The 25405-nt window shown below is 40.9% G+C and overlaps 1 long non-coding RNA gene across 1 annotated transcript in view; it reads right to left on the bottom strand.

Moving 5' to 3' along the window:
* Window positions 1–3249: 3249 nt before the first annotated feature.
* LOC115086259 overlaps window positions 3250–25405 on the bottom strand; it is a 210580-nt gene continuing 188424 nt past the window's right edge. The window contains exons 2-5 of the long non-coding RNA XR_003855190.1: window positions 22926–22977; window positions 22788–22828; window positions 16991–17247; window positions 3250–4247 (exon numbers count right to left, since the gene is read on the bottom strand). This is a non-coding gene — a long non-coding RNA (uncharacterized LOC115086259). The remainder of the gene's footprint in view (window positions 4248–16990; window positions 17248–22787; window positions 22829–22925; window positions 22978–25405) is intronic.

Below are 25405 nucleotides of genomic sequence, written 5' to 3'. Positions count from 1 at the left end.
TTCACCAATGAACTTAGAAAACTAAAACAAAGCTTAAGAAAGAAAGAAGCGACTTGGCGTAAAACCCCTTGTGACAGCAACATTTCTTCATACAAATCCTCACTATATCAGTACAAAGCCCTCACCTCAAAATCTAAAAAAGATTATTTTGCATCTAAGATTCACAACCTGGTCTTTGATGCTAAAGCTCTCTTCGCTTATGTCTCCAGCCTCACTCAAACCATACCGCGAGAAATCCCCTGCGACATGGCACAGTCTAAAGCTGATGAACTCGCTCAGTTTTTCCAAAATAAAATCAACAATCTTTTAACTCAACTGCCTTCCAATACCGCTGACGCCTTTCCATTATATCAACACCCAACCTTCAAAAACTCCAGCCTAAACACTTTTGAGCCCGTCTCTTCCACTGAGATACATGCCATCTTGAGAAGAATGAAACCTTCGTCTCACCCCGCAGACCACATCCCTACCAACTACTTCTATCTATTCCAGACACAATAGCCACATCATTGACAAACATCATTAACTGCTCTCTAGCCCAAGGATCCTTCCCAGATGATCTCAAAATGGCTTCAATCTCACCACTCCTAAAGAAACCCAACCTTGATCCGAAGGACCCTAACAACTTCCGCCCCATAGCTAACCTTCCATTCATCGCCAAGATCATGGAAAGACTAGTCAACTCTCAACTTTCAAACTACATCGAAGACAACAATCTTCTCTTCGCCCCACAACACGGATTCCGAAAAAATCGAGGCACAGAATCCCTCCTTATCTCTTTGACAGACCATATCCTACTGGGCCTAGACAAAGGAAATTCATACCTATTGATCTTGCTGGACCTGTCCGCAGCGTTCGACACGGTCAACCACGCTATCCTCCTTAACCAGTTGTCATCCATAGGAATCAGCGGCACCGTCCTTTCCTGGTTTAAAACCTTTCTCAACAATAGAGGTTACAAAGTTAAACTCCAAAACAAGGAATCCTCAAGATTCAACTCTGCCATAGGAGTCCCACAAGGTTCGTCTTTATCTCCGACTCTATTCAATATTTACCTTCTTCCTCTCTGCCAACTTCTCACCGACCTCAATCTAAAGTTTTTCCTATACGCAGATGATATTCAAATCATCATCCCAATCAAAGACACATACTCTAATACTCTTGACTACTGGGAATCATGCCACAAAAAAATCAAACAACTACTCAACAGCCTACACCTCATCTTAAATTCCTCTAAGACTGAAATCCTACTCATCTCTCCTGAGAACAACACCTCCAACAGTTCTCTTCCTACCAATCTGCCTACCACACAAGCTAGAGACCTAGGAGTAATAATAGACAACCGGCTAAACTTCAAGGCACACATCAACAAAACAACCAAAGACTGCTTCTATAAACTTCAGGTCCTGAAAAGGATAAGACCCCTTTTCCACGCTCAAGACTTCAGAACGATCATCCAAGCAGTCATTTTTTCGAAACTAGACTATTGCAATTCCCTATTGCTAGGTCTACCATCATCATACTCCAAACCCCTACAGATGGTTCAAAATTCAGCAGCCCGAATCTTGACAGGCGCAAGGAAAAGAGACCACATATCCCCCGTCCTGAAAGAGCTTCACTGGTTACCAGTCTACTTCCGCATCATGTACAAAGCCATAACCATCACCTACAAAACTATACATCAACTTACCACTCTCGATCTTCAATTCCCTCTCCAAACACATAATTCTACCAGACCTACTAGAGATGCTTATAGAGGCTCCCTCCAAGTTCCCCCAGCGAAAACGACCAGACACATCACCATAAGAGATCGCGCCACCTCCACAGTTGGCCCTCTTTTGTGGAATTCCATTCCTACAGACCTCAGACAGGAGCCCTGCCTCCCAACTTTTAGGAAAAAACTTAAGACTTGGTTATTCAAACAAGCATTTCCGGACACAACCCAATGACACATTCCAATGACTCCTAAAACTCCACTCCTCTTGTATATAACATTTATTCTGTATACTATATTTAAATTGTATATTGTTTAACCATCTCTTTTCTCTCCTCTCTTCTTCCTTCTCCAAGTTCGGCTACCCTTGTTAAATGTAACTGTACTTTCGGACACCACAGTTCTAGTTTTTTGTTTATAATGCACTCCTGTTCGATGTAAACCAGCAAGATATGTTTTCATGATTGCCGGTATATAAAAACTCTAAATAAATAAATAAAATAAATAAATAAATATACACTGTCACATACACATACATACATGCTCTCATACACACCCACCCACTCTCATACACAGGCTCTAAGTCCCCCTCCCCCCCCCCCCCCACACACACAAATGCTCTCATTCCCTCAGATTCCCACATATGCACACAGGCTTTTACCCATACAGACCCTCAGGCAGACACCCATTCGGAAAAGAAATAGAAGTCTCACTGAGTTGTTATTTTTATAATAAAGGACCTAGGGCCATTTGGTGACAGACCAGAGGGTCTGCCATATATAGTAAACCACTAGTGTTGTTATTTTTGTGAGATGTAGCCCTTGACCTTGAACTGTTGCTTTGATAGCTGAGCTACTGTATATGCTGGAGGTGAAGGTGGAAGGGCTAGGGGAAGATATTATTAAATAGGGAGAATCCCCAGGTAGTTTAATATAAATGAGGACTCATAGTGCTTTATTGCAGTAGAAATCAGTTCTAATTGAATTTAAAGCTCAAAGAAGCAGGAAAATACTTCCAGGTCCCCAAAAATATATGATAATATATCATGAGATTTCCTGATAAATTAGTAACATTAGTTTGGTATTGTTGCAACTGATAACATGTTTCTATTTCACTGTTCTCCCTTCCCCACCTGCACATACAGGCTACCTATACACACACACACACAGGACAGGCACTTATATAAAATGGATATTAATATTTACTGAATTTTAAGTGATGAGGAATATGAAAAGCATTTCCCATGAATCCCTGAAGATGTATCACAACCTGAACATATTCTGATTCCACTTTTCCAAGCAAGATTGGGGGGATATATTTCTGTTTTTTAATGAACATATCATCTGAATGTTTGGCAGCATGTACATTGTACCGTCATATGTTTAAAGATTGGAACTTTATGTTTAAGTGCTGGAGGATTTTTTTTTAATGTAAAAAATGTGCTTACTAGGCTATTGCTGAAACAGGGCTGCTGTCATGCTGTGTACAGCTTGAGTCAGCTCTTTCCACTGAATTTTATTTCCCATGAAAGCTGATTGAAGCAAAGAAGAAGCATTTTTTCTTTAATGAATAGAAATAATATACTAAGAATACATGTTCAGTTAAAGGCACTGACTGCAATTATTTTGTAAGTAGCATCTGAAATGTCACTTTATATCAACCCTTTCAGTTCTAAAGGTAGTTTTGAATGCCGTGGTGAAATAATTTTGTATGGGTTCTTTCATGTAATAAAATGTTTAGATCATAGTAATTTGGTTTTCATTTAGGTTGAATTACTTTTTATTGACTTGGCAAAGTTCATAGATATAAAACTTTAGGGCCAGATTTACTAAGAGTTTTCTCCCATTCTGTGTCTATGGGAAGAATGCTTAGTAAATTTCCCTCTAAGATAGGTACCTGGTCATATTCAGCAGTAATCCTTCATGAACTGGAATTATATGTTGATCCAGAACACTGTTATCCTTCTTCAAAACATTCAGCTCAGAATTAAATCTTGAAGGTGGGGTAAATCCAAGATGACGACTGTCTTCAGAGGTTCTCTCTGATGGCTCTGCTCCCTTGCTATTTTTAATTCTTATTTACATATTATCTTGATTATACTGCCTCTCAAGATCTTGCTAGAGTACTGCTGAAGGGATAGGGGTTCTGGAGCAATCAATGGACCTTTCGATCACTGAGATTTCCCTTGGTCCTGGTGCTTGGACTCCATTACCGCTGAGCAATCTTTAGGTCCTCACTATCCTAGTGTTCTTCCCCGAAACAGTCTGCAATGATGGTAACAAAGTTTAAGAAGGAAGCAGCACACCGGTAGCTGGAATGAGACCTGGACTGCATAGCCCTCCCTTGCAGTGGAACATCATTTTACTAGGCCTCATCCTTTAATTAAGGAACTGCAGCAAGCATAGTTACAATGGCCCTGCAAGCAGAGATGAGGAATTTTTGAAGGCAGAGCAATGGGCTTCGCTGCAAGAAGTCCTGGTTTCAGTGGTCACCATCCTCCGTGGATATCCCTGTTGTACTTCAAGGAGTGTCCCTGGAGGAAATTTGGAAAATAATGGCAAAAACGGAAGGTTTATTATCTGGTTGACTTTCTCATTTATGCAGGCTTTCATTTAATATGTCTATTAAATTTCAGTCTCAAGATAAAAAAAGCCATGCTTCAAGTCACTAAACTCACTTAGATAAACAGATGGTAATCGTACCAGATACCAATATAACATTTGTGAAGAACAGTTTTGTGCTATGGAAAAAACTGGAATTGTTAGAAAACTCTTCTTGCTATAAAATTTTACGTATTATTAACTTCCCCTTGTCAAGTATATGTCCTCCTGAGAAGTTATTAAATTTGCCAGCAGAATCAATACCACCTTTATGCTAAGTTTTTGATCCTCCTGGATTTAAATTACTGGAGAATAAGTGTAACCCTACTCAGGGGGGAGGGCCACATTTCCCAGCCTTTGAGAACACTGGTTCTTCTCACAGTGTGGAGAAACAGAGCTCCTGTGGAATGAGGGCAGGAATACCCCATAAATATACAAAAAATAAACAGTCCACTTAAAAAAATATGTTACAAAGCAAAGAAAAGTTAACTGAAAAAATAGCTTCAGCAGGTACAAAACAAATCCAATAGATACAATAGTTAGAAAAAAAGAAAAAAATAGTTTATAGTCCTTTTCAAAGTCTCAAAATTACTTAATGCAAACAAAGTTCTTATTCATCTTAATTTTCCATCAATAAGCAGAGTGAATTAGCCATTACATGTGAATGATGTCATCCGGTGGCACCAAACTGACTTGTCTGTCCAAGCTGTAGAGCTTTGAGCTCTACAAAGCATGTGTGAGAATTCCTGTGTGGTCATTGCTTTGTGAACCTTCTCAGTCATTTTTGTATGTGCATGTTGTCTATCTTCTATTTTTTACCTCAAACAAATTTTTGCTTCAAGAATCCTATTCTGCCTTGACTCACTGCTTCTGCAGCCACATTAAAAGATTTTTAAGTGCTACCTAATAAAATAAATGAAGAGGAAATATTTCCTCTTACTGGATGTCATGCCACAAGAAAAAAATCAACAACGGTGAGTAAGTTAAAAAATTGCTCATGTGGGAAAGTCATGTCCCTGATCGACAGCCACAAATTATCCTATTGCAGTTTGGAATAGACCACAACCAGAAAATGTGTGAAGCCTCTGGATGGATGTGTCTGTATTCACAGTGTTCCACGGCCATGTGCCTGGAAGAACTGCGTAAATCTCTAAGGAGTGGCAGTAGGTCTTCCTTTCATAGTACAGTATAGTCTGCCTCCTTGGGAAAACGTTTGAGTCAGCACCATTCTGTGAGATCTGTGGTCACAGGGTCAAGTTCAGCTCTCTGGACACCATTGATGCATAAGCAGCATCACTCCCTTTAGCCAGCACTCTCTGTTGAAAAAGCATAAATGAGGTGTGCCAGTGCATTGGGCTATCCCCTTCCCATCATAAGAACATAAGAACATAAGAAAATGCCATACTGGGTCAGACCAAGGGTCCATCAAGCCCAGCATCCTGTTTCCAACAGTGGCCAATCCAGGCCATAAGAACCTGGCAAGTACCCAAAAACTAAGTCTATTCCATGTAACCATTGCTAATGGCAGTGGCTATTCTCTAAGTGAACTTAATAGCAGGTAATGGACTTCTCCTCCAAGAACTTATCCAATCCTTTTTTAAACACAGCTATACTAACTGCATGAACCACATTCTCTGGCAACAAATTCCAGAGTTTAATTGTGCGTTGAGTAAAAAAGAACTTTCTCCGATTAGTTTTAAATGTTCCCCATGCTAACTTCATGGAGTGTCCCCTAGTCTTTCTACTATCCGAAAGAGTAAATAACCGATTCACATCTACCCGTTCTAGACCTCTCATGATTTTAAACACCTCTATCATATCCCCTCTCAGTCGTCTCTTCTCCTAGCTGAAAAGTCCTAACCTCTTTAGTCTTTCCTCATAGGGGAGTTGTGCCATTCCCCTTATCATTTTGGTAGCCCTTCTCTGTACCTTCTCCATCGCAATTATATCTTTTTTGAGATGCGGCGACCAGAATTGTACACAGTATTCAAGGTGCGGTCTCACCATGGAGCGATACAGAGGCATTATGACATTTTCCGTTTTATTCATCATTCCTTTTCTAATAATTCCCAACATTCTGTTTGCTTTTTTGACTGCCGCAGCACACTGAACCGACGATTTCAATGTGTTATCCACTATGACACCTAGATCTCTTTCTTGGGTTGTAGCACCTAATATGGAACCCAACATCGTGTAATTATAGCATGGATTATTTTTCCCTATATGCATCACCTTGCACTTATCCACATTAAATTTCATCTGCCATTTGGATGCCCAATTTTCCAGTCTCACAAGGTCTTCCTGCAATTTATCACAATCTGCTTGTGATTTAACTACTCTGAACAATTTTGTGTCATCTGCAAATTTGATTATCTCACTCGTCGTATTTCTTTCCAGATCATTTATAAATATATTGAAGAGTAAGGGTCCCAATACAGATCCCTGAGGCACTCCACTGTCCACTCCCTTCCACTGAGAAAATTGCCCATTTAATCCTACTCTCTGTTTCCTGTCTTTAGCCAGTTTGCAATCCATGAAAGGACATCGCCACCTATCCATGACTTTTTACTTTTCCTAGAAGCCTCTCATGAGGAACTTTGTCAAACGCCTTCTGAAAATCCAAGTATACTATATCTACCGGTTCACCTTTATCCACATGTTTATTAACTCCTTCAAAAAAGTGAAGCAGATTTGTGAGGCAAGACTTGCCCTGGGTAAAGCCATGCTGACGTTGTTCCATTAAACCATGTCTTTCTATATGTTCTGTGATTTTGATGTTTAGAACACTTTCCACTATTTTTCCTGGCACTGAAGTCAGGCTAACCGGTCTGTAGTTTCCCGGATCGCCCCTGGAGCCCTTTTTAAATATTGGGGTTACATTTGCTATCCTCCAGTCTTCAGGTACAATGGATGATTTTAATGATAAGTTACAAATTTTTACTAATAGGTCTGAAATTTCATTTTTTAGTTCCTTCAGAACTCTGGGGTGTATACCATCCGGTCCAGGTGATTTACTACTCTTCAGTTTGTCAATCAGGCCTACCACATCTTCTAGGGTCACCGTGATTTGATTCAGTCCATCTGAATCATTACCCATGAAAACCTTCTCCATTACGGGTACCTCCCCAACATCCTCTTCAGTAAACACCGAAGCAAAGAAATCATTTAATCTTTCCGCGATGGCCTTATCTTCTCTAAGTGCCCCTTTAACCCCTCGATCATCTAACGGTCCAACTGACTCTCTCACAGGCTTTCTGCTTCGGATATATTTAAAAAAGTTTTTACTGTGAGTTTTTGCCTCTACAGCCAACTTCTTTTCAAATTCTCTCTTAGCCTGTCTTATCAATCTCTTACATTTAACTTGCCAATGTTTATGCTTTATCCTATTTTCTTCTGTTGGATCCTTCTTCCAATTTTTGAATGAAGATCTTTTGGCTAAAATAGCTTCTTTCACCTCCCCTTTTAACCATGCCTTCTTTCCACCTTTCTTAATGTGTGGAATACATCTGGACTGTGCTTCTAGAATGGTATTTTTTAACAATGACCAGCCTCTTGGACATTTTTTACTTTTGTAGCTGCTCCTTTCAGTTTTTTTCTAACAATTTTTCTCATTTTATCAAAGTTTCCCTTTTGAAAGTTTAGCACGAGAGCCTTGGATTTGCACACTGTTCCTTTTCCAGTCATTAAATCAAATTTGATCATGTTATGATCACTATTGCCAAGCGGCCCCACCACCGTTACCTCTCTCACCAAGTCCTGTGCTCCACTGAGAATTAGATCTAAAATTGCTCCCTCTCTCGTCGGTTCCTGAACCATTTGCTCCATAAAGCTATCATTTATTCCATCCAGGAACGTTATCTCTCTAGCGTGACCCGATGATACATTTACCCAGTCTATATTGGGGTAATTGAAGTCTCGCAGAAAACACAAGTGCAGGCGCACAGTTCAATCCTGACAGAATACTCACAACCGGTGTATATGTTAAATGCTTTTAATTCTTCAATATGGCAACTCCTCTGACTCATACAGGCAACAGACTTAATGGCGTCCCCCGACACGGTACCCGTGTTTCGCCGCGGGCTGCATCGGGAGGGCTCGCCAATAGGGGTTCATAAGATAGCTGTGAAAGATAAATATACATCAGGACAACAAAACAGGACTTATAACCGAACATAAAGTGCAACATTATACAACATCATAACATACCTGACAGCATAGGAGCTTAAAAGTGACAGGGAGCGCACTGCCCTTTCCCACTGACAGGTATTTAAAGCTGATTAAGGCGCCAAAACAGGAAGACAAACCACGTGGGACTTCACCGTCCCATTCATTGGCTGCCATTCCTGTGACGCGCCTCAGCAGGGTTGTAAACCAAACAGTGCTTATGAATGACCAGCACTAAGGGAGAGCTCTATGTGAACAGAAACCATTCAATGTCTCGATTTAAACCCTTAGGAGACACTGAATCTAAAGTGAAAATCCAACGTTGTTCGATGCGACCCAGTTGTTCAGAATAGTTACCCCCTCGTGGGGACCGCGGGAATACCTCAAGCACACTGTATGCAAGATCTGACAAGGTGTGTGATTTTTTTACCCAATGGTCTACGAGGGGTTCATTTTCACGGGAATGACGAATGTTAGAGCAATGCTCTATAATTCGAGTTTTTACCGACGTAGATCAGAGGACAAGGGCATGTAATAACATAAATCACTCCAGCCGTAGTACAGTCGGAGTAAGAACATAACCTAAAAGTTTTTTTGGAAACTGGATGAATAAAACTAGTGGAGGGTGAAGTATGAGAACATACAGTGCATCGTCCACATGGGTGGTGACCAAGTACACTATCAAGATTACGTGGCACCGGAATATCAGTATGAATGAGTTTATCACGTAAATTTTTTCCTCGTCAGAAAGTGAATCTAAGGGGACCAGGAAATAAAGTGTGTAAGGACAAAGCCTCCCAATGTCTGCGAATCATCGCAGTAATCTGGCGGCTAAGAGTGGAATATGGCAAAATACAATTTGTGACTGTTTGATCATCATGGGACGATGGTAAAAATAATAATTCACGATTGGTGTACAAAGCCCGTTTCATCGCCTTTTTAACAACATGCCTCGGGTACCCCCGGGATATAAAGCGAGAGGACATTATTTGAGCCTGTTTAAGAAACTCACATCTGGTGGTGCAAAGTCTACGAAGCCTAAAAAATTGGCCAGTGGGAATATTCCTTCGTAATGTACTGGGATGACAACTTTGAAAGGCAAGTAAGGTATTCCTATCAGTTTCCTTGCGGTGGATGGTGGTCGAAAAACGACCCTCATCCACAAACACATCTAAGAATGCTATATGGGAACGGTGTAAACAAAAATTAAACTGAAGGTTAGAATCACATGAGTTGAGCCAATCAATGAACATATAGAATTGAATCTCCGTACCCTGCCAAAGTAAAAAGATATTGTCAATGTAGCGGAGCCACACTGCTATGTGTTGAAACCATTCACCAGGGTACACAAAAAGATCCTCAAATTCCGCCACAAACAGGCACGCCAGACTGGGGGCCATAGTGGAGCCCATAGCGGTACCCTTTACCTGGAGATAAAACATCTCACCAAATCTGAAAAAATTCTTTGTGAGTGCCAAAGTAGCTAACGTGACTAGCAAAGAGGTGGGGACACGCTGTGGGCCAATGCGAGAGTTCAAGGTTTTTTCTATGACTTGTAAAGCAGCAGTTTGAGGAATACTGGTGTACAGAGAAATAATATCTAGTGTGACAAATAAAAACGGTTCACTGGGGACAGGTGTCATGTCCAGAATGGTGATAAAATGTAAAGAATCCCTTATATATGATCGAATGCGGGGCACAAAAGGTTTAAGGAAAAGGTCCACGAATTGGGACAGGGGTTCTAACAGTGAACCAATGCCTGCCACAATAGGTCGGCCTGGCGGGTCCTGTTGATTCTTATGTACTTTTGGCAAAGTATAAAAAACCGGGGTAATCGGGTGTTCTGGTGTAAGGAATTTGGCCTCACGAGGGGTCAAAATATGACGGTCCAAATATGTCACATGCATACCCCATCATCACGCTATGCGTCTATAGCAGCGTCTTTTTTAGACTCGGGCCAACATCCACCCGATCCCGGCCCTCTCACCAAACCTACCCGCACGACTCGGTCCCGTGGCTGCAATCAACAATCTCAGCCTCCTCCTCGAATCACCAGAGCGACCCATGCAGTTCCAGACCCGTGGCTGTAGACCTACCTTCGGTATTCAATTTATCTTCACGTTCCCTTACTGACACTGAATTAGGGGTTTTATCTAAAGGACTTTCTTTTGTGCCTACTGCAAAATGTAATTTGTTTGATCTTCGAATACATTTATATCGTTTCTGTCGTTTGTTGAAGATTAAAATGTTTTTTGCAGATGTGCCTCCCAGCCCAGACCTATCCCTAGCCCGTCCAAAATCCAGATGGGTTCCCCCTGGCCCCGGAGATCCGCTCATTATGGCTTTTGAGCGGCTGGTAGATCAGGGTATGACTGAGTTGGTTTCAAGGCAGCACTATACACAGTTTAATATATCAAAATCTGAACATCAGGCCGTTCTATCACTTGGGCAAGATCCTTCTATCATTATTAAACCCGCTGACAAGGGTGGAGGTATTGTCATCCAGGACAAAAACCAATATATGTCTGAAGCATTTAGACAACTAAATGACACATCATTTTATCTTCCCTTAACTGAGGATCCCACCCCTCAGTTACGTCAGCAGGTTATACAAGTGGTTGAAGAAGCATTGGACCGTCATATTTTGACCCCTCGTGAGGCCAAATTCCTTACACCAGAACACCCGATTACCCCGGTTTTTTATACTTTGCCAAAAGTACATAAGAATCAACAGGACCCGCCAGGCCGACCTATTGTGGCAGGCATTGGTTCACTGTTAGAACCCCTGTCCCAATTCGTGGACCTTTTCCTTAAACCTTTTGTGCCCCGCATTCGATCATATATAAGGGATTCTTTACATTTTATCACCATTCTGGACATGACACCTGTCCCCAGTGAACCGTTTTTATTTGTCACACTAGATATTATTTCTCTGTACACCAGTATTCCTCAAACTGCTGCTTTACAAGTCATAGAAAAAACCTTGAACTCTCGCATTGGCCCACAGCGTGTCCCCACCTCTTTGCTAGTCACGTTAGCTACTTTGGCACTCACAAAGAATTTTTTCAGATTTGGTGAGATGTTTTATCTCCAGGTAAAGGGTACCGCTATGGGCTCCACTATGGCCCCCAGTCTGGCGTGCCTGTTTGTGGCGGAATTTGAGGATCTTTTTGTGTACCCTGGTGAATGGTTTCAACACATAGCAGTGTGGCTCCGCTACATTGACAATATCTTTTTACTTTGGCAGGGTACGGAGATTCAATTCTATATGTTCATTGATTGGCTCAACTCATGTGATTCTAACCTTCAGTTTAATTTTTGTTTACACCGTTCCCATATAGCATTCTTAGATGTACTTGTGTTTGTGGATGAGGGTCGTTTTTCGACCACCATCCACCGCAATAGTGTACTTGGTCACCACCCGTGTGGACGATGCACTGTATGTTCTCATACTTCACCCTCCACTAGTTTTATTCATCCAGTTTCCAAAAAAAACTTTTAGGTTATGTTCTTACTCCGACTGTACTACGGCTGGAGTGATTTATGTTATCAATCAATCCACAGAAGCTGAAGATCCTCACTCACGAATTTACTCAATACAAAATCCTCCTTTTTTTGTATTGAGTGATTTATGTTATTACATGCCCTTGTCCTCTGATCTATGTCGGGAAAACATCCCGTATGGTAAAAACTCGAATTATAGAGCATTGCTCTAACATTCGTCATTCCCGTGAAAATGAACCCCTCGTAGACCATTGGGTAAAAAAATAGAAACATAGAAACATAGAAATGACGGCAGAAGAAGACCAAACGGCCCATCCAGTCTGCCCAGCAAGCTTCACATTTTTTTCTCATACTTATCTGTTTCTCTTAGCTCTTTGGTTCTATTTCCCTTCCACCCCCACCATTAATGTAGAGAGAAGTGATGGAGCTGCAACCAAGTGAAATATCAAGCTTGATTAGTTATGGGTAGTAGGGGAAGTAACCACCGCAATAAGCAAGCTACACCCATGCTTATTTGTTTTACCCAGACTGTGTTATTCAGCCCTTATTGGTTGTTTTTCTTCTCCCCTGCCGTTGAAGCAGGGAGCTATGCTGGATATGCTTGTAGTATCAGTTTTTCTTCTCCCCTGCCGTTGAAGCAGAGAGCTATACTGGATATGTGTGAAGTATCAGTTTTTCTTCTCCCCTGCCGTTGAAGCAGGATAAGCATTGAAAGTGAAGTATCAGGCTTATTTGGTTTGGGGTAGTAACCGCCGTAACAAGCCAGCTACTCCCCGCTTTGTGAGTGCGAATCCTTTTTTCTTCTCCCCTGCTGTTGAAGCAGAGAGCTATGCTGGATATGCGTGAAGTATCAGTTTTTCTTCTCCCCTGCCGTTGAAGCAGAGAGCTATGCTGGATATGCACACCTTGTCAGATCTTGCATACAGTGTGCTTGAGGTATTCCCGCGGTCCCCACGAGGGGGTAACTATTCTGAACAACTGGGTCGCATCGAACAACGTTGGATTTTCACTTTAGATTCAGTGTCTCCTAAGGGTTTAAATCGAGACATTGAATGGTTTCTGTTCACATAGAGCTCTCCCTTAGTGCTGGTCATTCATAAGCACTGTTTGGTTTACAACCCTGCTGAGGCGCGTCACAGGAATGGCAGCCAATGAATGGGACGGTGAAGTCCCACGTGGTTTGTCTTCCTGTTTTGGCGCCTTAATCAGCTTTAAATACCTGTCAGTGGGAAAGGGCAGTGCGCTCCCTGTCACTTTTAAGCTCCTATGCTGTCAGGTATGTTATGATGTTGTATAATGTTGCACTTTATGTTCGGTTATAAGTCCTGTTTTGTTGTCCTGATGTATATTTATCTTTCACAGCTATCTTATGAACCCCTATTGGCGAGCCCTCCCGATGCAGCCCGCGGCGAAACACGGGTACCGTGTCGGGGGATGCCATTAAGTCTGTTGCCTGTATGAGTCAGAGGAGTTGCCATATTGAAGAATTAAAAGAATTTAACATATACACCGGTTGTGAGTATTCTGTCAGGATTGAACTGTGCGCCTGCACTTGTGTTTTCTGCGATATTGCTTGGAGTGCAGGATTTTGCTCTTATGTACTGTTGGTAATTGAAGTCTCCCATTATTACTGCACTACCAATTTGGTTAGCTTCCCTAATTTCTCTTAGCATTTCACTGTCCATCTCACCATCTTGACCAGGTGGACGGTAGTATACCCCTATCACTGTAGTCTTCCCTGATACACAAGGGATTTCTACCCATAAAGATTAAATTTTGTATTTAGTCTCATGCAGGATGATTATCCTGTTGGACTCTATGCCATCCCGGACATAAAGTGCCACACCTCCTCCCGACTGCTCCTCTCTGTCATTGCGATATAATTTGTACCCCGGTATAGCACTGTCCCATTGGTTATCCTCTTTCCACCATGTCTCTGAGATGCCAATTAAGTCTATGTCATCATTTACTGCTATACATTCTAATTCTCCCATCTTACTTCTTAGACTTCTGGCATTAGCATACAAACATTTCAAAGTTTGTTTTTTGTTTGTATTTTTATTCTGCTTTTTAATTGATAGGGATAAGTTAGAATTTTTTAGCTCAGGTGAGTTTTTAGTTACAGGCACTTGGACTACTTTTCTAATTATTGGAACCTCACTGTCGGGATGCCCTAATTCTAATGCATCATTAGTATCCTTTAAAGATACATCTCTCCGAACCATGCGCTGCTGAGCGACTGTCGGCTTTCCCCTTTGTTCTAGTTTAAAAGCTGCTCTTTGAAGTATCGAAAGACTGATGCATCCATCCAAAACATTATGCATAGACACATTCAAAACATGGAGCTCACGTGCACCCAAAGCAATCAACACACCTGACACATTCAATGTACCCAAAGCAGTTGATGTACTCAAAGACCTTGACACACTTGATGATATATACGCACTCAAAGTATGGACCATTGATGCACCCAAAAAACGGTTTATTGATGCATTTTGAGGCCTGGTCCATTGACACATCCAATGCATGATACATTCACGCTTCTGATGTATGATTCTCAGCTACAATACCAACAGATTCATGTACTGGTCTCTTTTTTTTTTATACAGCACACTGTCACTGATATACTTATGTAAGACCCTCTATTCACGAGCAGGCATATATGCTACCATCTCGTTTGTCATAGGGGTCTGAATTACTTTAATAATAAATCCTGCGTATCTTTTGTTTGCTTAATTTTTTCAATTTTCTTAAAATGTCTACACGAAAATTATAGGGAACTCCCAACTAATCATAATATCGCACAAACAATGATGGATACTTATCCACGGTGAAAAGGTCCCAAATGTCCCGACATGACCATGTTTCGGACCGGAGTCCTGCTTCAGGGGAAATCACGGAAACCGATTCAACAATCCTTCTCTGGCTCAGCTCAATACCATCAAACGCGGCGATTCCATCTGTGCAACTTCTTTTCCAAATGCGGGCTGAAATTTAACCCGCCTCAATTTAACAATGGCGAACACCCGGAACTCTTTTATACCCCTCTTCCGGAAACACCAACTTGTTACCTCCTCTTCCGGGAGAGCTCGGACATTTTGGCATGTGTAAATGAGTGGTGTGACATTTCATTTCCCAGCCTTGGCTAGTTTGATATCTATATATATAGCAGGGTGAGCCGTGGGAGGACGTGATAGAGTCCTTCTTCCGAGCTCTCCAGGAAGAGGAGGTAACAAGTTGGAGTTTCCGGAAGAGGGGTATAAAAGAGTTAAGGGTGTTCGCCATTGTTAAATTGAGGCGGGTTAAATTTCAGCCCGCATTTGGAAAAGAAGTTGCACAGATGGAATCGCCGCGTTTGATGGTATTGAGCTGAGCCAGAGAAGGATTGTTGAATCGGTTTCTGTGATTTCCCCTGAAGCAGGACTCCGGTCTGAAACATGGCCATGTCGGGACATTTGGGACCTTTTCACCGTGGATAAGTATCCATCATTGTTTGTGCGATATTATGATTAGTTGGGAGTTCCCTATAATTTTCGTGTAGACATTTTAAGAAAATTGAAAAAATTAAGCAAACAAAAGATACGCAGGATTTATTATTAAAGTAATTCAGACCCCTATGACAAATGAGATGGTAGTATATATGCCTGCTCGTGAATAGAGGGTCTTACATAAGTATATCGGTGACAGTGTGCTGTATAAAAAAAGAGACCAGTACATGAATCTGTTGGTATTGTTTACATTGTGGTGTATTGGAATACACAGTTGGTGTGTGTGGGTATTTGTGTGATTGATTCTCAGCTACACCAGGTACTTATAGCCTGGATTGGCCACTGTTGGAAACAGGAAGCTGGGCTTGATGGACCCTTGGTCTGACCCAATATGATATGTTCTTATGTTCTTACGTAAGATGCCCTGACACAAGAGTCATTGACACAACCTACCTCCACATACAATGCACTGATGCAAGTGTGCCAATCCACTTGATGCATTTTGATTCTTCGGATATGGCAATGTTTTCTCCATGTTATGTCCTGGTGTACCTGATATATCATGAAGCATTCCACTCATATTGAGCACCACAATGTTCCTGGTCCTTCTTCGACCCTGTTGCCGAGAAGGAGCTCAAAATCCTCTACATCTCTCAAAGATTCTATATCACCTTTCTGTGACTCAAGAGGATTACCTACTCAAAAATATATTAGCTATCTGAGATCTGTAGGAGAAGGAGTAAGGGAACCATTACCTCCTCCATTGGTTACACGGCTAACACCCCAAGGTTTATAGCTGAAAGTCTTTGATTACAAACACCAAATCCCATCTGTTTCATAGTACCACTTTCCTCTAATTCACTGCCTATTGCAATGCAGGAGCCAGTTCTAGTCTCAGAAAAAGATGTTCCTTCACTAACCCAAGGCTTCAGAACATAGCAGTACTATTACCAGGTTGCAGGGTTAGTGAGAAATTTCTTTACCTCCTTAGCAAAAGAGACAGATTGAACACTCCAACCTCTCTTTTCCATTTTTGCTTTGGCAGTTCTTCAGTCTGAAGTCCCAAATTCACCTTTAGATGTATTTCATCATCATAACCTCATTTTAGAAGATCTTTATTGACATACTCAACTGCAGTGGAGTCCACTCATTTGGAAGCAATGGACTAGGCTGCTCCTTTGAAACCTGAGCCAGCGGACCATCCTTCTTCCCCATCTTTATCATTGGAGTCCTGGCTAAATTAACCAATACCTCAGACTTGGATGAAAAATCCACTGGAATACCACTAGACCCTCTGTCAGATCTTCCAGAGCACTCTTCTCCCTCCAGATGACGTCACCTATTCCATATTTTTTGAAAAAGTTGGCAGCAGCACTGGGTGTTTATGTCCATAAAGACAAAGACCCATGCACCAAACTACTTGATCTCTTAAAATTCTGGATTTGCTGGAAGAACCTTTCGCTTTACTATTTCACGATATTCTTAAAGCACTACATCTGGGTCTCATCATCCCTACTAACCTGGTCCAAAAGGGGAGGAGGCCCTATTTGTTCAGGGAGAGGGTGTTGTGGCCCAAGGGTGCTGTGGCCTGAGGTACGACTCCTCCTGGAGATGGTGGACCACCACTGCTGCTCCTGCAGATGTTGGCAGGGGTGGGGGAGGAGCAGTCTGTTCCTCCCCAGTGATGGCAGATACATCAGCGGGGATTGGGGTGTCATTTGTGGCCCCTCTGCCTCCTATTCTTCCTCCTCCTCCTCCGCCAGCAATGTGTTATCATCTGTGAAGAAAACAGCAATAGTTTGTCTTGAGCTTCCATTCTGTTAGAAGGTATTTCTCTAGCTGGGAAGGTATAGGGCAAGGGAAAAGCAAATAGGTATGAGGTTATGACATCCTATATGTGGTGCCGATAGAAAAATCCTAAAACATTCAGAATTATAGATGTGCATCATGCTGGCGATTGTTTCTGCTTTCATTTTCGTAAAACCGCGAGAAATTTTCATATCTCCCGTGGTTTGGTATTTTTTCTTTGTGGCAAATCATTTCCGGGTTAGTGCACGCTAACATAAAACCGTTAGTGCGCACTAAACCGAAAAATGATTTTTCCCGAAAATTCGTGGAAAATGTGATCGTTTATCTGTTGTGCCGATATATGACGAATTAGGAAATATTGTACGATTTCCTAATTCATCAAAAAATGAATGCACATCCCTATTCAGAATACATTTTTCAGCTAGCTCTTGTTTGATGATGCCTTGCATGTGAAATGGGCTGTGTATTTGACTCTGTGACAGGACTTAAAGTGAAGAGTAATGGTCTAAATAGCAAGACATCTTGGCCATGAGCATATACATATCTGCTGTGTTGGACACGGCCCATATCATTTGCATGCAAAAACATGTTTGAATGTTTGTGAAAAAACTTAAGGTGTCCCGGCTAGGCCAGAGGGTACCTTTCAATTAACATAAGAACATAAGAAATTGCCATGCTGGGTCAGACCAAGGGTCTATCAAGCCCAGCATCCTGTTTCCAACAGAGGCCAAACCAGGTCACAAGAACCTGGCAAGTACCCAAACACCAAGAAGATACCATACTACTGATGCCAGTATTAGCAGATGCCATTCCCTAAGTCAACTTGATTAATAGCAGTTAATAGACTTCTCCTCCAAGAACTTATCCAAACCTTTTTTAAACCCAGCTACACTACTTGCACTAACCACATCTTCTGGCAACAAATTCCAGAGCTTAATTGTGCATTGAGTGAAAAAGAATTTTCTCCGATTAGTCTTAAATGTGCTACTTGCTAACTTCATGGAGTGCCCCCTAGTCCTTCTATTATCCGAAAGGGTAAATAACCGATTCACATCTACTCGTTCAAGACCTCTCATGATTTTAAAGACCTCTATCATATCCCCCCTCAGCCGTCTCTTCTCCAAGCTGAACAGCCCTAACCTCTTCAGCCTTTCCTTATAGGGGAGTTGTTCCATCCCCTTTATCATTTTGGTTGCCCTTCTCTATGTCGATCAGAATTGTACACAATATTCATGGTGCAGTCTCACCATGGAGCAATACAGAGGCATTAACCATTCCCTTCCTAATAATTCCTAACATTCTGTTTGCTTTTTTGACTGCTGCAGCACACTGAGCCGACAATTTCAAAGTATTATCCACTATGATGCCTAGATCTTTTTCCTGGGTGGTAGCTACTAATATGGAACCTAACATTGTGTAACTATTTTTTGCATTATTTGGATAGTGCATGCAAAATCACTCAGGCTGATGCTAAAGCACTCTCAGCATCTAATGCTGAGGGAGCTTATGCTGCATTCACAGATATTGGCCACCAGCGCAACCTATCAGAGTGGGAGGATCCCTAAGAAGGATTGATGCAGGCACATGCTATACTTTCCAGGGCCAATGGGAAAGCCCACTAACTCCAGTCAGAGTGGACAATTTGTTTAATAGGAGGTGCCATAGTCCAGTCAGAGTGGAGCTAACGGATAGATGTTCACATTATCCAATGGTCACACAAGATGGATGGATGCATTTATTAGCATGGCAAATGGAAGTGGTGGGCTATTGGTGGTGGGCGGGTTGATTATTTCCAATGAATCACGGGCTTTCCTTGGTTTGTGCCGGTAAGGTGGGAAGTGCTCTGGCGATCATGAGAGAGAAGCGATGAGCGGAAACCACAAGATCCAGCATGAGTACGGAGGGAGGAACCACAGCTACTGAGCTGCCACTACAGCTGGCTGAATGATAACTGCGAGAGATGAGCGTGTGTGTCCCTCAACCCCCTCCCCGGGCACTAACCAGCGCTTCTCTTTCCCTCGCAACACAGGCACTGACATCCAGCTGTGCGGTAACCTGGTGCTTTCCCCCACCCCCCGAGTCGGGTATGGTGAGGACGGACGAGTTACTTGCCGGTCATGGTAGCTGCTGCCCCTGGGACCCTGGCGCCCTAGGCCACCGCCAAGTTCACCGAGAGCTTCTGCCAGTCCTGCATGGTAGCAGATAGAGCTGAACCCTAAGGAATCCGGGTGTAACAGAGTTTAACTGCTGACACAAACCATATAAGGACAAGTTCTCCAATTCCAAATTCTGAGAGTCTAGTTAACAATACTGTGATGACACACAGGCCGATCCAATGAATCAGCATGGAAAACGAGTGCTCAGTGTTGAGCGCTTGCTTTCCCAACGCATGCCCAGCCACCTCTTCTGGGTGCATGATCAAATACTGAAATGAGGGGTTGCACTGCTAAGGAGGCGGTAGGAACAAATGTGTGCTCCTAGCATCTCCTCAGCAGCAGGCACCGAGGAGAGGTCAGCTATGAGTGGGTTAGGAACATGGATGTTCAATTGTACGAGCGTTCCTTTTCCTAACCTGTGCGCGAGTGTCCCTTTTCATAATCTGTGCACAGCCAGCTATATTGTAATTCTTGACTTGTTGTGTACCTTGTTTTACATGCAATCTGATATCGATGTATTGCAATATATTGTATTTGCTTGTTTATAACCCAATAAAACATAAAGAAAAAAAAAGAAAGAAAAAAAAAGAAAAGAAAATGGACACTCAGTAATTGTGCGTCTCTTTTTCTAACCTGACTGCACACAATTTAAAAACTTTCTTTTTTTTTACATTCTGTCTTTTTTTTCCTCTGAACTAATATCGCCACAATATTAAGTCAGAGGAAATACAGAAAAGCAGTATTTTCTAGGGATGTGCATTCGTCCTGGTTCAGCCACCCCAAAAAACGAAGGGAATTTTCCTGAAATTTGGGGAAAATTTGTTTTTCGGGGTTAGTGCGTGCTAACTCCCATTAGTGCGCTCTAACTCCCCGTTAGTGTGCCCGTTAGTGCGCGTTAATTTCTGAGCGTAAAAATGTGCAGGTTGGGCGCGCTTTTTTTATAGATTGGGGGATTGCATTTCCATGTGATGAGCACTATTAGTTTTGCAGGGGATTGGACACACGCTTTGGACATGCTAATCCTTTTATAGAATTCTTCCAAAACCCGCATCCAACCATGGGTTAAACAGTGCGCTTGAATGAGCACACTGTATTGGATCGGCCTGACAGTGTGTTGAATGTGGATGGCGCATCTTAAAGCACTACAGTGGTTGCCCTGCCTTTATCAATCTCACATAACAGAGATCTTATGATAAAAAAAAACAGTTTCTATTGCAGAGACAAGATGTGTACTCTTCTCCAAGCATCCAGTGGCACTAAATGGAACTGGAGACACCCATAGCTGGAAGTGAGAATCTAGAATCAAAACAACACAGAATATTATCATTTTCCAAATTCTTCAGTCTGGAATAGACTGCTGCTAAAGATTTCTACAGACAACTAAACATATTGGGGTACCATAGAATAATTGCTTGCCTTTCTCATTAAAGTTGAATGTGCAAGACTGGAAAATAGAATGTAGTATATATAATCTTGTGGTTCTGCACTGGCTTTGTTTTAGAAGTCAAAATATTGTACATAAAGTGTATTATAATGTCCTGTTTTACTTTACAGCTAATGTAATAAAAGTATAAAAATACTTCACTGCCCTCCAGTGGTCTAGTTATGAACTGAACTTATAAAAAATATAAAATCCATATAAGGCCTATTTATTTAATTTCTTATGTTTAAGCATGTTTCAGAGTGCAGTACAAACAAAAGAAATAAAAAAACAGTTTTTGAAGCAATCTTAAATGTACTGTATATATATTTCATTCCATGTTACAAAAATTTTAACTAGGAACAATGACAGATCTGCCACAATGCATTTCATACATGAGGTTTAGCCAAATGTTCAATGAGCCTACTAAAATACATCTAATCAGAAAATTCAAATTAAATGTATCCATACATAAAATTATTAAGAAGTACTAACTAAATGCCTATTAATTAATGCTCAATGTGACATAATGACCACTAAACATCAATTCTAATTATGACAAAGTACTATCACAATATATTCCATTAAACTCCAATCAAAGTAAATTATTGTTTTACAAAAGGGAACACAAATCAAATTCTTCATTGAGTCCCACAGGTGCCTTTGCAATCAAAATTGAAATTCAAAGAAATTCTCTTTGTAAGAGTAACTTTAGTCTAGTCCCAGCCCTGGGGATTTTTAAAGACTCTTTCTACTGCAGTAGAATTTATTTAATAATAAAAAGTATCTAATTTTTCGCATGAATATTAATGAAATGAGAAGCAACAGGATATCTATCCAACCTCACTCCTGGATTGCCACCTGTCCCGATCCTTGGCCTGGATCTGGATACTGTCTGCTCACTGCCTGTCCTGACCATCACCAGTACCTGAACAGTCTCTGACTACCCTATAAGGTAGCTGTTGGCATGGGCCTAGTAAGTTTGCCTACTAATCTGCATGAACCACACCACCGCCTAAGGGCTCATATCCGTGACAATCCCGATCCAAATTTTAACTGCTCAGTTTCAATAAAGATGTCAAATCACTTTTGAGTGCCCAAAATTCCCTGCATGGGGGAAGATTAACTTCTAGGTCCTGATGCGTTGTTCAGATCTTAACCCCTTTTAGTCTCTTCTAAGCAGCACTAATGATATCACAAGAGTAGACTGAAGCAATAAGTTTGCTGGAAGCTGGTTTCCAACTCAGTTTTACTGATAATTGATTGAAATGGCTGAAAAATAAAGCTCTTTACAGCTTTACTGTTACTGTCTGATTAATTCATATGTTAAATCTTCAGTAAATTTGTGACCTCAAATATCCAGCAATTATCATCAGATAAATAAAGCCAATTTCTTTAATAATTTAGCTCTGTCTCCTTGCCAGTCAGTGAAATTAGTTTTATTTCTTTCCCATTGTGAAATGGGTAGAAATTTAGACCATTTACTAAAAAGAATATTCAGTTCCCATTTCTCATACCTCACCAATAGTATTCCCTCTTCTCCTTCCTTTCATGTGAGGTACTTATGTACTATTCTACTTTTCTCTGCCTGTAAAGTTTTTATTTAAGATGATAGCAGATACATCTGGCTGGCACCTCTGGTTTTCTCCTCTCTCCTCCCAGTGCTACTCCTCCCAGATAATGGATGAGAATCCATTCTTTCTTAATGACTTGGATAATCTTAAGGATCTTTCTAGGTGAAAGACACCTCCTCCTTCAGATGGCAAAAAAATCAGAGTTCCTGGGACTTAGAGTGCTCAGCATACATAACAAACAGGAAAAATGTTTTCACACAAAGGGAAGATGGAGCAGATAAACTTCAATGTCCACCAATGAGTTAATACATTTCGGATACATTTATTTTAAATCTTTACAATGTGTTGAAAGACTTACTTCCATGTTTCGTAGAAAGTGCGTTGGGAAGGATCTTACATCTAATTTGAGAAGATAAGTACAAGACTATTAGGGGACAATATAAGACATCAAGAATACAAAAAAATCAGTGTCAAAATATATGTTGAAACAGCTTACCAGTATCTTAAAAATGTTTACCAAATAAAGAAGACTGACTGACATCTTTTATCTATTTGTAAAAATAAAGACAAATAAAGACAAATAAAGTTATACAGTTTTCAGCCCAAAAGACATTTCAAATTAAATTTAAATAAATGCTCAAAGAAACACAAAAGAACATGCCAAAATTCTGCAGGTCATGAGTGATGGTGACATATTGAGATAGGAACTTCCAGTATCACTGAGTTAAATAGTTCAAAACAAACTTACAAAGGAACCAAAACAATCACATGATTGATGCTGTCAATCATGTGGATCGGACCCGCCCAGAATATGTCATCAGTGTCTTTAAAGTGGTTGAAAACAAATGCTAGGGTTGTGCATGAAAAATTAATAAAGAATCAGAGGAAAGTTGATCATTCAATATTTATATTCAGGCTGAGGGCAAAATGTGTATTAAGAGTGTGAATATTCTTTTGTTCATGTTGTATCAGAAATTGAGAAAAGTTTCCTCCTCGAGGAGAAGAATGGCAGATTTCAATAGTAAAGAAATGTAGGTCAGTGAGTGTATGTGGGGCTTCTTGCCATTGTATCACAAGGGGTGCATTTTCTCTTTGTACACACAAACAGGAGCAGTGCTCTAAATTCATGAGCGGATACAATGAAAAGTTTTTCCCACATATAGTAAGCCACAGAGACATTGAATAAGGTATACAAGCCTATTGGATGAGCAATCTGATGTGAAGTTTAGCAAGAAAGATTTACCAGACCCCGAGTGTATGAAAATGGACATATGTTAATCTGTTTTTTTTTTTTCTTAAACAAACAACTAGGTAGTCTTCTTACAATTGAAGAATTTTTATTATTGAGAGGAGTAAAGGAACAACTATAGAACCTTATTAAAAGCAAATAAATTACAAAGGATTCTGAAGGACTGGGATCCGATCTCTGCTAGCTGCCTGCAAAGTAGCAGAAAAAAGATGCCAGTCAAATGGTCCTTTGCTCTAACCAAAACTATATATCGTTCTTATCTCTGTCACGCCCATTTCCCCTTATTTGGTATTACTTCTCGTATTTTTTCTGGTAACTATAACATTCCTGAGCCCTGAGTACATGTCTACCACAGTGCTTGGTATTTACGTGCTACTTATTCTACATATATGAAATCTTCTTGATGTTTGGGGTTGTAGATCATAGACCCATGTATAGGAAATGATAGGAAATAGTAAAGGCTAAGATCAAAGGTACTGTAAAAATAATTAGGATCAAAAGCTTTGCATACAGATTGTTATTTCCTGGGACCTTTGAACTACATCCTCATCTTATTCCTCACATAGTAAGGGAAAATTTACAACCTTTGCAATGACCACATGGGGAATGACCTGCATATGGAGAAGATGGCAAAGGATTTATATGGAATTATGAAGAGACAAGAAGGTCCCATAGGTTTCGACTACGTTTGAAAGCAAAATGAAGGGGTTTAAAAAAAAAATGATTGTGGCTGTAAACAAGACCAATGTTTCCAAATAAGATCCTTCCTATTGTGTTCCCATATCTACTGATTCAACACTTGTTCTACGTGATCAGATAACTGTTTTAGTATTGCAAGCTCTTGATACCCATCTGTACCTCTCGAGAAACTAATTTTCTCGATGCACACTATCCATGCATATTCTCCCCAAAATACACAAATTCCCTCTGGAAAGACCTATTGTATTGGGTATAGGTTCCTTCCTCGAATCTTTATCCAGATTTGAAGATATATTTCTAAGACCCTTAGTTCCACTTGCTCGATCATATGTAAATCATAAGAATATAAAATGTGCCATACTGGGTCAGACCAAGGGTCCATCAAGCATAGTATCCTGTCTCCAATAGTGGCCAATCCAAGTCACAAGTACCTGGCAAATTCCCATATATTAAATATATCCCATGCTACTATCACACATCACACAACTTCAACAAGTCCCTCTACTTTTCACTCATGTTTTTTTGGTAACTATGGACGGAGTTATTTAACTCAAATATTCCACAACTAGAAGCTGCTCAGATAGTTCATATAGCCCTCACAAATTGTCCGGATGTCCCAAAACCTCTTATATCCTTTTTAGTAGCCTTCACTCATATTGCTCCCTCATATTGCTTCGATTCAAAACTTTTTCTTCTTTACTGGTAATCTGTATCAACAGATTAAAGGTATGGCATGTTTTTCTGCCACTATTCATCCTATGGAGATTTCCTATTTAGACATAAACATAGAAACATAGAAACATAGAAATGACGGCAGAAGAAGACCAAATGGCCCATCCAGTCTGCCCAGCAAGCTTCCCTCATTTTTTCTCTCATACTTATCTGTTTCTCTTAGCTCTTGGTTCTAATTCCCTTCCACCCCCACCATTAATGTAGAGAGCGGTGATGGAGCTGCATCCAAGTGAAATATCTAGCTTGATTAGTTAGAGGTAGTAGGGGTAGTAACCGCCGCAATAAGCAAGCTACAC

This window comes from Rhinatrema bivittatum, chromosome 2, assembly GCF_901001135.1.
Source record: "Rhinatrema bivittatum chromosome 2, aRhiBiv1.1, whole genome shotgun sequence".
NCBI classification, from domain to species: domain Eukaryota; kingdom Metazoa; phylum Chordata; class Amphibia; order Gymnophiona; family Rhinatrematidae; genus Rhinatrema; species Rhinatrema bivittatum.
Note: the sequence above shows the minus strand (reverse complement) of the source record. Positions and strands in the feature narration are given on the sequence as shown.